The 11137-nt window shown below is 36.7% G+C and overlaps 1 protein-coding gene and 1 long non-coding RNA gene across 2 annotated transcripts in view; one reads left to right on the top strand and one right to left on the bottom strand.

Moving 5' to 3' along the window:
* The window catches only part of Nr6a1 (nuclear receptor subfamily 6, group A, member 1), a 198910-nt gene that overhangs the window by 108226 nt on the left and 79547 nt on the right, over nucleotides 1-11137 (bottom strand). The gene's annotated exons all lie outside the window — the stretch shown is intronic.
* LOC102023474 overlaps nucleotides 1-11137 on the top strand; it is a 44083-nt gene that overhangs the window by 8391 nt on the left and 24555 nt on the right. The window contains exon 2 of the long non-coding RNA XR_001233578.1: nucleotides 8520-8678. This is a non-coding gene — a long non-coding RNA (uncharacterized LOC102023474). The remainder of the gene's footprint in view (nucleotides 1-8519; nucleotides 8679-11137) is intronic.

Here is an 11137-nt window from a genome sequence, read left to right as displayed (position 1 = left end):
AAGGGGAACATGAGCAGAGGATGCTGTAGGAGTGGACTGTGATATGCTGAATCATTAAATGTGATTCCTCTACCCCCTTCCCTAAGACTGTGTTCTCAGCACATATTATTTCCTTTAATGACACACACTAGGATATCATATGATTATACACTGGCTAGTACTCAACCTATGACTAAGCTCTCACTTAGCAACCAAGAATATGTGAGACGTGGATAATAACTAAGAAGAAAAGGGGAGGCTAGTGTCACAATCAGGTTTCTCTGGCAATTCATCTTACAAACTAGAACCACTTATGCCTACAAGGTATCTAAACATTAACCACTCTTCCAACTGGAATTTACTCTTTGCTGTCATAGGACTATAAAGTACAATGAAGTTGCTCTTAGCAACAAAGTCAAGCTAGAAATTCTCATTCTAGTTACTTTCTGCTTACAGAACTGGGTTTCCACCTATATCTTTCACACTGGTAAAGACTCAGTTTATCAAGTAGATTTTGCTGCTTCTTTGTTCACTGAATATTACAGTCCAGTGGGAAAGAGCTCTGGTTCTTCAGATCAGGTTTATCTTTGTTATTCTGACCTAGATTTTTGTGGAGTGTGTCAGACTAATTTCTCTGATAATCCTATAGCAAGAACAATTACTTTGGTTGGCCATTAAATAGCCAAATTTCTAGGTATATAGTTCCTTCTTTCAAAGGCTATCTGCTGAATCTTTATTATATGCCAAAGTTTGTTCTAGGTACTGGAAGTATAGCAATAAACAAGACAAAAAGGTCATCTGTGGGCACTGTAGTAAAAACAAACAAACAAATCAATAAAAACATGGCCAGGTGTGGTGGCACACACTACAATCTCAGCACTTGGGAGGCTGAAACAGGACCTGGGCTACACAGTGAGTTTAAGGTAAGCCTGAACTGCATAGCCAGTTCAAAACAACAACAACAAAAAACCCCAAAACCATGAATTTTGTCTTAGCTTGATCTGCCTGTGTGACAAATTTAGAGACAAAGTTGCCTCTCTCAATCTCAGGCAACTCTTCTGAAGAAAAAGAATGGGAAACCAATGAAATGAATTCCAAAATCTCTCCCACCACTGGGAGGGAAAAGAATGACATGGAAAACTGTGTTGATAAATTAAGGGGAATAAAAACCAGACTTTTCAGGTCTAAATTATTTTCTAATTTGAGGAATCAGCAAAGAGATATTTTCCAAATAGAAAATTCTACAAATTCTTATTTAAAACTATTTATTCAAGAAATATTTCTTGAATGTAAACTGTTTCAGAATACTTTCACTCATAAGAGACTGAAAGAGTTCTTTCCTCAAAAAGTTTGCTTAGCATGTCCTTTAGAATCCTCTTAAATCATACAAAATTTACCCTGCATAATTGCAGAAATAACACACCTCTGACTGTGGCAAGAGAAAAGAAAAACATTTCAAGATACCATGCTGAATGATCACTTATAAATTTTAAAAATCAGAACTTCTAGAGAGGAAAAGAGGGGCTGGGGATTTAGCTCAGCAGCACAGTGCCTGCCCAGCAAGCACAAGGTTGTGAGTTCGATCCCTGATATGGGGGGGGCTGTCAATGCAATCCAGTTAAAAAGATTCTACAAACATGACTGCTGACCAGCACACAGTCATGTTTTTATCCATTTACCTATGTCAAGAGTTTAAAAAAATAAAAAAGAGGAATTCAAGTATTGTTTTGTTTTTGTTTTTGTTTTTTTGTTTTTTTTCTCCGGTACCAGGAACCGAACTCACGACCTTGCGCTTGCCAGGCAGGCGCTTTTGCCGCTGAGCTAAATCCCCAGCACGGAATTCAAGTATTGATAGGAAGGGGGAAAAAGCCTCTTTCTTTGAATAGATTATTATAATAAAATTATTATCATTTTTCATAATTTTCCCTGTAAAGCCTACTTGAATCCTTTTTAAGTTCTTAACAAAAAATAATGTTACAGGTTTCCTACAGACATTAGAATATGCATACTACATAAAAAAGAAACTCTCGAAAGTAACTGCACGCACTAGAAATGGGAGCTGATCAGTTCAGTGTGAAAACTCAGACTGTAGATAAAGCTATGCATCTGCCAAAAGACTTACATATCTTCATACACCTAATGTGTTTCAGAATTCCGGCCTCCCTAAACAATAGCAAATACCACTATATGTCAAGCAATGTGCAGTACCTTCCTTAATAATCACAATCACCAGAAGAATTAGGTATGGTTATTGGCCCTGTTTTATTGATGAAGATACTGAAGCTCCAAAAAAAAATGACTCATCCACTGTCAAAACTGTTAGGAAATAAGAGTACAGATTAAAACTCAGATATCTTGTTCTTGGTGACTTGTTTATTTCACTATTCCAGTTTGATTTTCTGTGGTTTGGTGGAACGTTTTCCTCCTTTAAATTTATTCCTGTTGCTAGGCGTGGTGGCGCATGCCTGTAATCCCAGCACTCAGGAGGCTGAGGCAGGAGGATTGTTTTGAGTTTGAGACCAGCTGGGCTACAAAGTGAGCTCAAGGCCAGCCTGAACTGCACAGCGAGACATTGTTTCAAAAAAAAAAAAAAAGACAAAAAATAAATTTATTCCTGTCAAAGACAAAATAAAAATTTTTCTGCTCCTAACACTGAAAAGAACTAGTTTCCAAGATCATAAGGTTCCATAGCATGAAACTTTACAGTGCAACTTTACCACACAATGAAAACAGATTTCTAGATGTCAGCAAGTACACAATCTAAATTATGCATAGAATGTTTAAAAGGGCTAGATATCATTTATTTATTAGGCTTCAAGTTTCTAGAAAAAATCAGAAGAACCATATGATCTCTTTAAAAATTTACTGAAGTATAAACAATACAGTCTAATTTGGAGAAATGCATTCAGCAACACTAGTTTCCACTGCATCAATGTTTTAATGTTGTTTAAAGATTACATAATATCGTAAAAGAATGGCATTACTAAACTACCATGTGAAGGTAAAAGCCCTTTGTAAATAGTAAAGCTAGATTTTATTTTAAGGTACATACTTGTTCTGTCTTAAAATACTCTAGAAATTTATAGTTAGTTTTGATAACGGATTACTAGAAATTAGCCAAATAAGAGTTTTCACTTTGGGCAGACAGCAACATGTGAATAAAAAAAGGAGAACATGAGCTTAAAGCTTAATTACTAAATTTCTAACTAAAGTCCCTAAGCCTCAGCTGTAAATTGAGGATACACTAAATTGCTTATACAGCTAAGAGTCTTCAGTGACGAAGTGCCTACACTCAACACAGAGTAACACTCAATTATTGCTCATAGTCTTCCCTTAATGTTTTGTTTTCATTATGAGGTCAGATGTAATTCCAAGTTTGCGAGTAAATATGGAAGAACAAGGACTCCTCTGCCCCAAATTTGTGGATGGAAATCAACCAGTTCTTTAGTAGATTCCAGGTTGCTCCACTGTTATCCACTTAGTCAAGTACTTATTTACCCTTCATTCAATAACAGCATCCTTTATTCATCAACATAATCTCTCAACAGTTACTCTGTAGGAAGCCAAGCACAAAAGTGCCTTAAGCCTGCCCAAAAGCAGCTCGCAGTCCAGTAGAAAAGACAAGCCGATAAACAGAAGATGGGGCTGTGTTGAAGGAAAGTCCAGGATGTTCTGAAAGCACAAAGCTTAATCTCTATCACTTACTTAGTCATCTACTTGGAAGATGACTTGGAGGAAGGATGCCTGAAAAGAACTCTTTAAAGATGAATTGAAGCCGGGTGTGGTGGTGCACGCCTGTAATCCCAGAACTCAGGAGGCTAAGGCAGGAGGACTGTTGTGAGTTCGAGGCCAGCTTGGGCTACAAAGTGAGCTCAAGGCCGACCTGAACTGCATAGTGAGACCCTGCCTCAAAAAGACAAAAATAATAAATAAATAAAAGATAAATTGAAATTGTAGAAAGTAAAGGAGCTTTGTAGACACAAAAAAGCATGGATGTGACTGGCCAAATCAGATATTGAAGAAAACACATGTGCAGTGTGGCTGAAGCTCAGAGGGAACACAGAAGGCTGACAAGGTACACCGGTGTTGCCACAGTCAGAGTCACGCAGTGGAAGTCATTCCAACCCTAATGCGTAACTTGCTAAACTTATGTAAAAATGGTAGCTTCAGTTCCACCTGAGAGTTGAATGTGCTAGTTCCCTCTCAACGTAACAAGCTTGCACAGATATGTGTGACCTTCCAACAGTCACGAGGCATCTATAGCAGTGAGAAAACTGCTTGAGAAACCAAAAAAGTTGTATCTGGACAGTTATTAAAGTATGTATAGCTGCTCAGGATGTATAAACTACTCTGGTAGGCTTTTACTTTATGACTCATACAAATGAATATAAATAGTAGGCCCTGATAAATACCTACTGAATTAAAATTATAGTGAGTGAAAGTGATAATGTCTTCTCTATTAAAAGACCCAGTGGAATATAGATTTTAAAATAAGTTCCTCCTTTTGCCCCTAGCTCTCCCTTCAGTTACATTTAGCCAACATATTTCTTAAAATTCTCATTTGTTTTTAGTCCAGACTGTTTTAAATTGTTATGGTCTAAAAAGCTAGAAGATGTAAAGTACATATTTTATAACTAAATTTTTACATTCTGCCATTAAGTATCTAGGTTAGCTCCATGCAGAGGAAGCTGACAAACACAGTTAGCTTCAAGCAAAAGTCATGGTTCATTCATGATTCACTGTCAATTAATACTGGCTGGGAACATGAAACAGGAAAGAAATTCAGAGTGGAAGAATCAAAGAGTGTGTCTAAAGAGCAATGATAAAATAGTGTGGCGTAAGAGGATGAATACTTGGGGCCTAACAATGTGCATTTAGATTCTATCTAAGGGTGGTCTGGGTATCAAGTTGTTAAGCAAAGTCAAAGTTGCATTTAGACACTGAGTGGGAAATGGATTAGAAGTAGACAGGACTGAAAACAGAGAGACCACTTGAGCTATTGCTGTCATTCAGATGAAATGATGGCTTTAATAAAAGTGATGCCAGTAAAGATGCAAAGAGCTGTGACACATTGTAACATAGATGAACTCTGTGGGGATTATGCTAAAAGAATCACAAAAAGATAAATACTGTATGGTTCCATTTATATAACATACCTAAAGCAATGAAATTCAAAAATATACCAGAACCTGGGAAGAGGAAGAAATGGGAACTATTGCTTAATGGATAAAGAATTTCAGTTGTGTAAGATGAAAAAGTTCTGGGGATCTGCTGCAGAAGTGTGTGAGTGTACTTAAAATACTAAGTACATTTTTAAAAGGTTAAGATAGCAAATTTTACGCCTTTTTTTCTTTGCTTTTTTTAATTTTAAAGAGAAAAAACAAAAACAAAATAAAAACAACAAAGAAAACAATAAAAATGATATAGAATTTCAAAATAAGATGATAGGAAATTAACAATGGAACAACTTAAAAAAGGTACAAAGAGGAGTGCATGTATGTACGTACGTACGTACGTACGTACGTAGCTAGGTAACAATTCCTCTAAGTAATCTCTGAAAAGAAGTGCCTTGTTATTCTCCCAAATTTTAAAATAAATATTGCTACATGGGGTCTGATTTGTAGGGAATCATAAAGTTTCACAAAGCCCAAATATCTTGTCATTTTACTTAACATTTTTTTCAATCAAAGTCATTTGATCTTTTAAATAAAGAGCACACTTAAAATATCAATTGGAAAATAATGCAAAATGTAGTAAGTATTACATAGAGTAAAAAATGGGCATGTAGCTAAGAATACTTGCCTAGCATGTATGAAGCCCTGGGATCAATATGCAGCACCTCAAAAAAATTTTAAATGTAAATGTTTAAAAAAAGGGAACACTGAAAACCTTCTTGCAATCATACTCTTTACCTAAAATATTATTAGTCTACTGCAACTCCTTCCAGAACTTAAGTAAATACACAGGCAGAAAGTCATTCTTAAAGGCCTCTCTTCAGTGACTATCCCAAAGCAACTAACAGTACAGTGGTATGAACCATGAAATGAATTTTGCAACCAAAATTGTGGAAAGAATTGTTTGTGAACTGAGGTACTACTAAATTTTAACAAGTCCTTGAATCCTATGCTTGCCCTTAAACTGCTAAATCAAGCTACTGCCTACTTTTAAAAAAAGTTCTTTTATTCAAGTGTCAAAATACATTAAAGCACATGTTTTTTAAATGTGCAGCTCACTGAACTTTTTCTTACAAAGTGAGCATACCTGGGGAACCAACATACAAATAAAGACAGCATACAGTACCTCCTACCTTCCTCATCTTTTTATTCCCTCAATAAAAGTAACCACCATTTTGATCTCTACCACCTTAGTTTTGCTTTTTTTAACTTTATGTGAAGGAAACCATGTATCACACAATCTTTTGTGTCTAGATTCTTTTACTCAGTATTTTGAATAAAGTGATGGCAAACCTTTTAGAGACTGAGTGCCCAAACTGCAACCCAAAACCTACTTATGTATCACAAAGTGCCAACACTCCCATTAAACCTGCATATTGAGGTTTGGCTTTTTGTTTGGGTTTTTTTTTTTTGGTAATGGGAATCAAACTCATGACCTTGCACCCACCAGGCAGGCGCTGTGGCAGTGAGCTATATCCCCAGCCTGAGGTTTTAGTTTTGAAGAAACAACTCGTACAACCTGTGACTTTATCACAGACAGGGGGCTGCATGCTTGCTATGGTAAATGTGCCATCACAGGTACAGGAGATTTATCCACATTGTGCTGCATACTGTGTGAATTTGTCCTTATCAAAACTGCCTTAAGATATTCCATCTTATGGATTTCACTACAATTTGTCCATTCTTTTTGTTGGTTTTGTTTGTTTTTGTTTTTCTAAGACAAGGTCTCACTATGTAGTTCAAGCTGGCCTTGAACTCACTATGTAACTCAGCCTAACCCTGAACTTGTGGCAATCCTATTGCCTCAGCCTCCTGAGTGTTGGGATTACAGGTGTGTGCCACTAAGCCTACCTTTGTCCATGCTAACAGATATGTATTTGATTGTTTCCACTTTGGGACTCTTACAAATAATGCTCTATGAACATTCTTATATATTTATTTCAGAGCATACTTCATGCATTTTTGTTAAGTACAAGTATAGAAATGGAATTATGTTCATCTCCCATAGATGTTCCTGAAGCTTTCAAAAGGGTTTGTACCAATTTACACTTCACTCCTGTCAGCAGTCTGAATGTTCCAACAGTTCTCACCAACACTTTGTAAAGCCAGTTTTTTTGCTTTCTTGCTATTTTAATTTTAGCCACTCTGATTGGTACATAGTAATATATAATTTTTTTGAAATTTTTTATTTTTCTGATATCTAGTGAGGCTTAGTACTTTAGCCAGATTTTGATAGATATTTGGGACACAGACAATAAATCTTAGTAACTGGTTGAAGAGAGAAGAGAAAATCTAAAATGATAGAAAAAGGAAGGACATTGGGGAGAGGGCAAAAAAAAAAGGACATATAAAACATGCATTTCTGAAGCAATTAGATTTGTCCCCCTAGGATGAGTGATATGAGATTCAAGAGCTAACTGCAACTACTGAAATTTAGCGGGACATAAGCAGGTTTCCACATAAGAAACAAAATGGACAAGACCTTCGATATAAGCCAGGTATTAGGTGGTTAAAAAAGAACCAAAATTATAATCCTAACCAGGCACTATAAACTAAAGTGTACTACTTCACAACTAGAGCATTATAGATGCTTAGGATTGCCCTCTATAACTTCCAGGAATCCTCGTAAAGATAAGAGAAAGAAATCTACAGAGTTATAAATCCTGGCAAGTGGAGTTCAAGAAAAAGTTAAATGACATGATTCCATGAAGACACCACTTAGACAAGAATGTTCTGTTTTCAGACAAGAAGGCACCTTATGTGTCTCAGGTCTCTCTATTGTGAGCACCTGAAGAAGTGAGCCAAGCACGAGTAATGATTAATCAGCAAATATGTGAGACTTAAGGATAAGGAACAAGACTCAGAGCCCTGAGATTCACTCAGTTGCTGTAATGTCCAGCTAGTTACTGTTTCTACCAAGTGTTATGTGGTTGGGTCAGACAATCCTGTATTCAAATCTTAGCTCTGTGCCACCTTAGCTATGTGATGCTGAGCAAGTGACCTTCTCTAGCTTGAGTTTTCTTATTTGCAAAACAAGACTAGTAATTATTCACATGATTGTCAATGTGAAGTAACACAAGAGCACTTAGTACAACACCTGATAAATGTTAGTTGATATTACCACCTGTAAAATGGACACCACTTTATATACCCAAAAGATTGAAAAAAGTTAAAGGACATGTAGAATGCTAAGCTACACTGGAGGTACACAAACAACAAATATTGTTACCTCTTATTTTTAAGAACCCTGCACCATACAGTGGCAAGCTGACTGTGAAATGAGTAGTGATTAAGAACAGTATGGAGCTGAAATTCTTGAACTGCATTCCTAACTCTGCCACTTCATTTTTTGTTTTTTTTTCCCAGTACCAGGAATCGAACTCACGACCTTGCACTTGCCAGGCAGGCGCTTGTGCCGCTGAGCTAAATCCCCAGTCCCTTCTGCCACTTATTGTTTGTGTCATCTTGGACCAGTTACTTACCTCACTTGGCCTTCCAGTTTTCATCTGCAAAGTGGGAAAAATAGTAAGTACCTATCTCATTGGGTAGTGAGGACTAGGCAAGCCCTCTTTTAAATGTTTTACATATGAAGCCAGGCAATGTAAGTACTGTATAAATATTGCTATTGTTATTTTAATAGAAGTTGCACACGTTTTGTTTGAGATTGTGGTTTGTTTGGAGATACAGTATTACTGTGTAGTTCAGGCTGGCCTTAAACTCACTATGTAGCCTACGCTGGCCTTGAACTCAGCAATCCTCCTGCCTCAGCCTCCCAAAGTTTGAGATTGCTTCTTATCAAAGTTTTGAGAAGCAATTTAACATTCTTCTAATGATTAAGAGAGGCCCAGTGGAAATTTTCATAAACCATTCTTCACAATTGGGAAAAGAAATAAAAAGAGTAAAGGAATAAGAGTTACAACGAAGAAACAACAGCATCACTAAGTAAATGTGAGTTCATCCCTAAATAAATGTGAGTTCATCCCTCCATAACAATTATGGTGAAAATGCGCTTTCTACCTCTGATTAAAGTATGTAACAATTCAGATAAGGGAGGCCCACATTCCTGAGCGAGGAGGAGTCATTTTCCTACTCTCACTTTACAAAAGCCTGATAGCCAACATAGCTAAAGAAACTTATGCAATATCACATTTTTTTCTTTGCAGTGCTAGGGATCAAACCCAGGACCTCACATGTGCTGGGCAAGCTGAGCAACACTCTCAGCCTTTATATTTTTTTCAAATAAAGGAAATACTGCTAATCACAGAATAATTAATCCTGGAAGCTTTTTAGAAATACTTTTTTGTATCACACTAGTTTTTTCTTCCAACACTCCACTAATTGTCATTCCTGGGAAAGTCAGGAAAGGCATCTAAAAGTGTACTTTAGAACTAAAAGGAAATTCCCTGTATAGCCTTAGAAGTTCGAAGAGTCAACGTGATGGCCTACAGACTTCTCTAGCTGACTTCCAAAGAGAACAAAGTATTAAATTATAAGAGCAATAAGTAACATCAGTGAATTGTAATTTATCTGTTTAAGAGACTATGCTTCCTATCAAAGTATGACTTCTTGGGAAAAAAAATCTTATCACCAGCATCTACCACATTGCCTGGTATATACAAAACATATCCAGTAAATGTTGAATATAGTCAGTGAGCACTTATGCCTGTGCAAGGCACTGCTAGGTGCCAGAAAGCCCATAACGAATCGCTTATGTTGATGCCAAACAATTCTATTTACAACTTAAACAAGACCAGGTATGGCTAAGGAGCTGTAGCTACTATGGCACCTGCTCTCGTCTCAGTCTTGCTCCCAACAGTAAGGATACCCTATTCTGCAGGCCCGCTATTACTTTTCTCAAATGAAAGGAAGCCAGTCTCATGGAGCTTCCGGGGTGTAGCTCTTTCTGTTCAGTAGAGGCAAAATCCAAAATCTTTGACCATAAAAATATTAAAGCAAAAGCAGGTGCTGAGTAAGCATGGTATACTTCCAAATAGTCTTGTTATCTAGAATTCTGAATAGAGGTGCCAGATTCATCCTAGAACATCTGGATGTGCTTCTCTGGTTTCAAGCTTTCTCCCAAGAGAGGCCAGGGAAAAGTATATTCTTCTTGTCAGTATGTGTATATGTACCTGCACACTCAAATACTGTACCTTTGGATAAATGTCCAAAACTTGTCAAATATATAGAATGTAGCATATGGAATTGCTTGAATAGACAGACACCCATGCAAAACAGGCAATTTTGTAAACCTGTGTTACAAAGTTTGGAGAACTTACCCAAAAAAATAAGCACATGGGAATTAGCGGGAGAGTAACGCTCAGAAGTAACGTGGAAGACAAAATAGCACATTACCTTGGAAAGCAGCAAACCTACCGAACAATAACTCTTTATTTCCTCTACAAAACGAGATAAATATATATGACTATAATTTGTACGTACAGAAAAAAATTCTGAGCTCTGGACTCTGGCAAAGAGTGTTGCAATTAAATATTGTGAGCTTTGGCAGCTGCACTACATACACTTTAGAATTCTTACATCATTACTCTGGTAGGGCCCTGGACCAAGTTGGCATGGGTTCTGATGTGGTTTGGAGAGAAAATTCTTTGCCTTTTTCAAAAAAGATGATCTACAAATAGTCCTTTTTCATACCACAGGGAAATAAATATATGTACTTGTTTTAAAAAACAAAGCCATACTGCCAAGTTATTAAGAAAATGTTTTGATTCTGAGATTTTAAATGTAATTAAATTTAATGTAAGCTCTAACTATCAAAGACAGAACAGTACATGAATAGCCCTTAAAGTAATGATTGTCCACTGGTGACAATAAAGAGTCAGTTACAAAAAATGATATTATCTTTGTATTTTTATTCTGACTTTGGAAGCTTTGGCATCCTATGGAGACTAAGAATGGGGAACACTCCCTACTTCAGCAGTGAGTGCTTGAACAAATTCTTTGACCTCAGAAGCTTGGTGAATTCAACC

The sequence above is a fragment of the Chinchilla lanigera genome, unplaced genomic scaffold (genome assembly GCF_000276665.1).
Source record: "Chinchilla lanigera isolate Chin_1 unplaced genomic scaffold, ChiLan1.0 scaffold00018, whole genome shotgun sequence".
Taxonomy (NCBI): Eukaryota; Metazoa; Chordata; class Mammalia; order Rodentia; family Chinchillidae; genus Chinchilla; species Chinchilla lanigera.
Note: the sequence above shows the minus strand (reverse complement) of the source record. Positions and strands in the feature narration are given on the sequence as shown.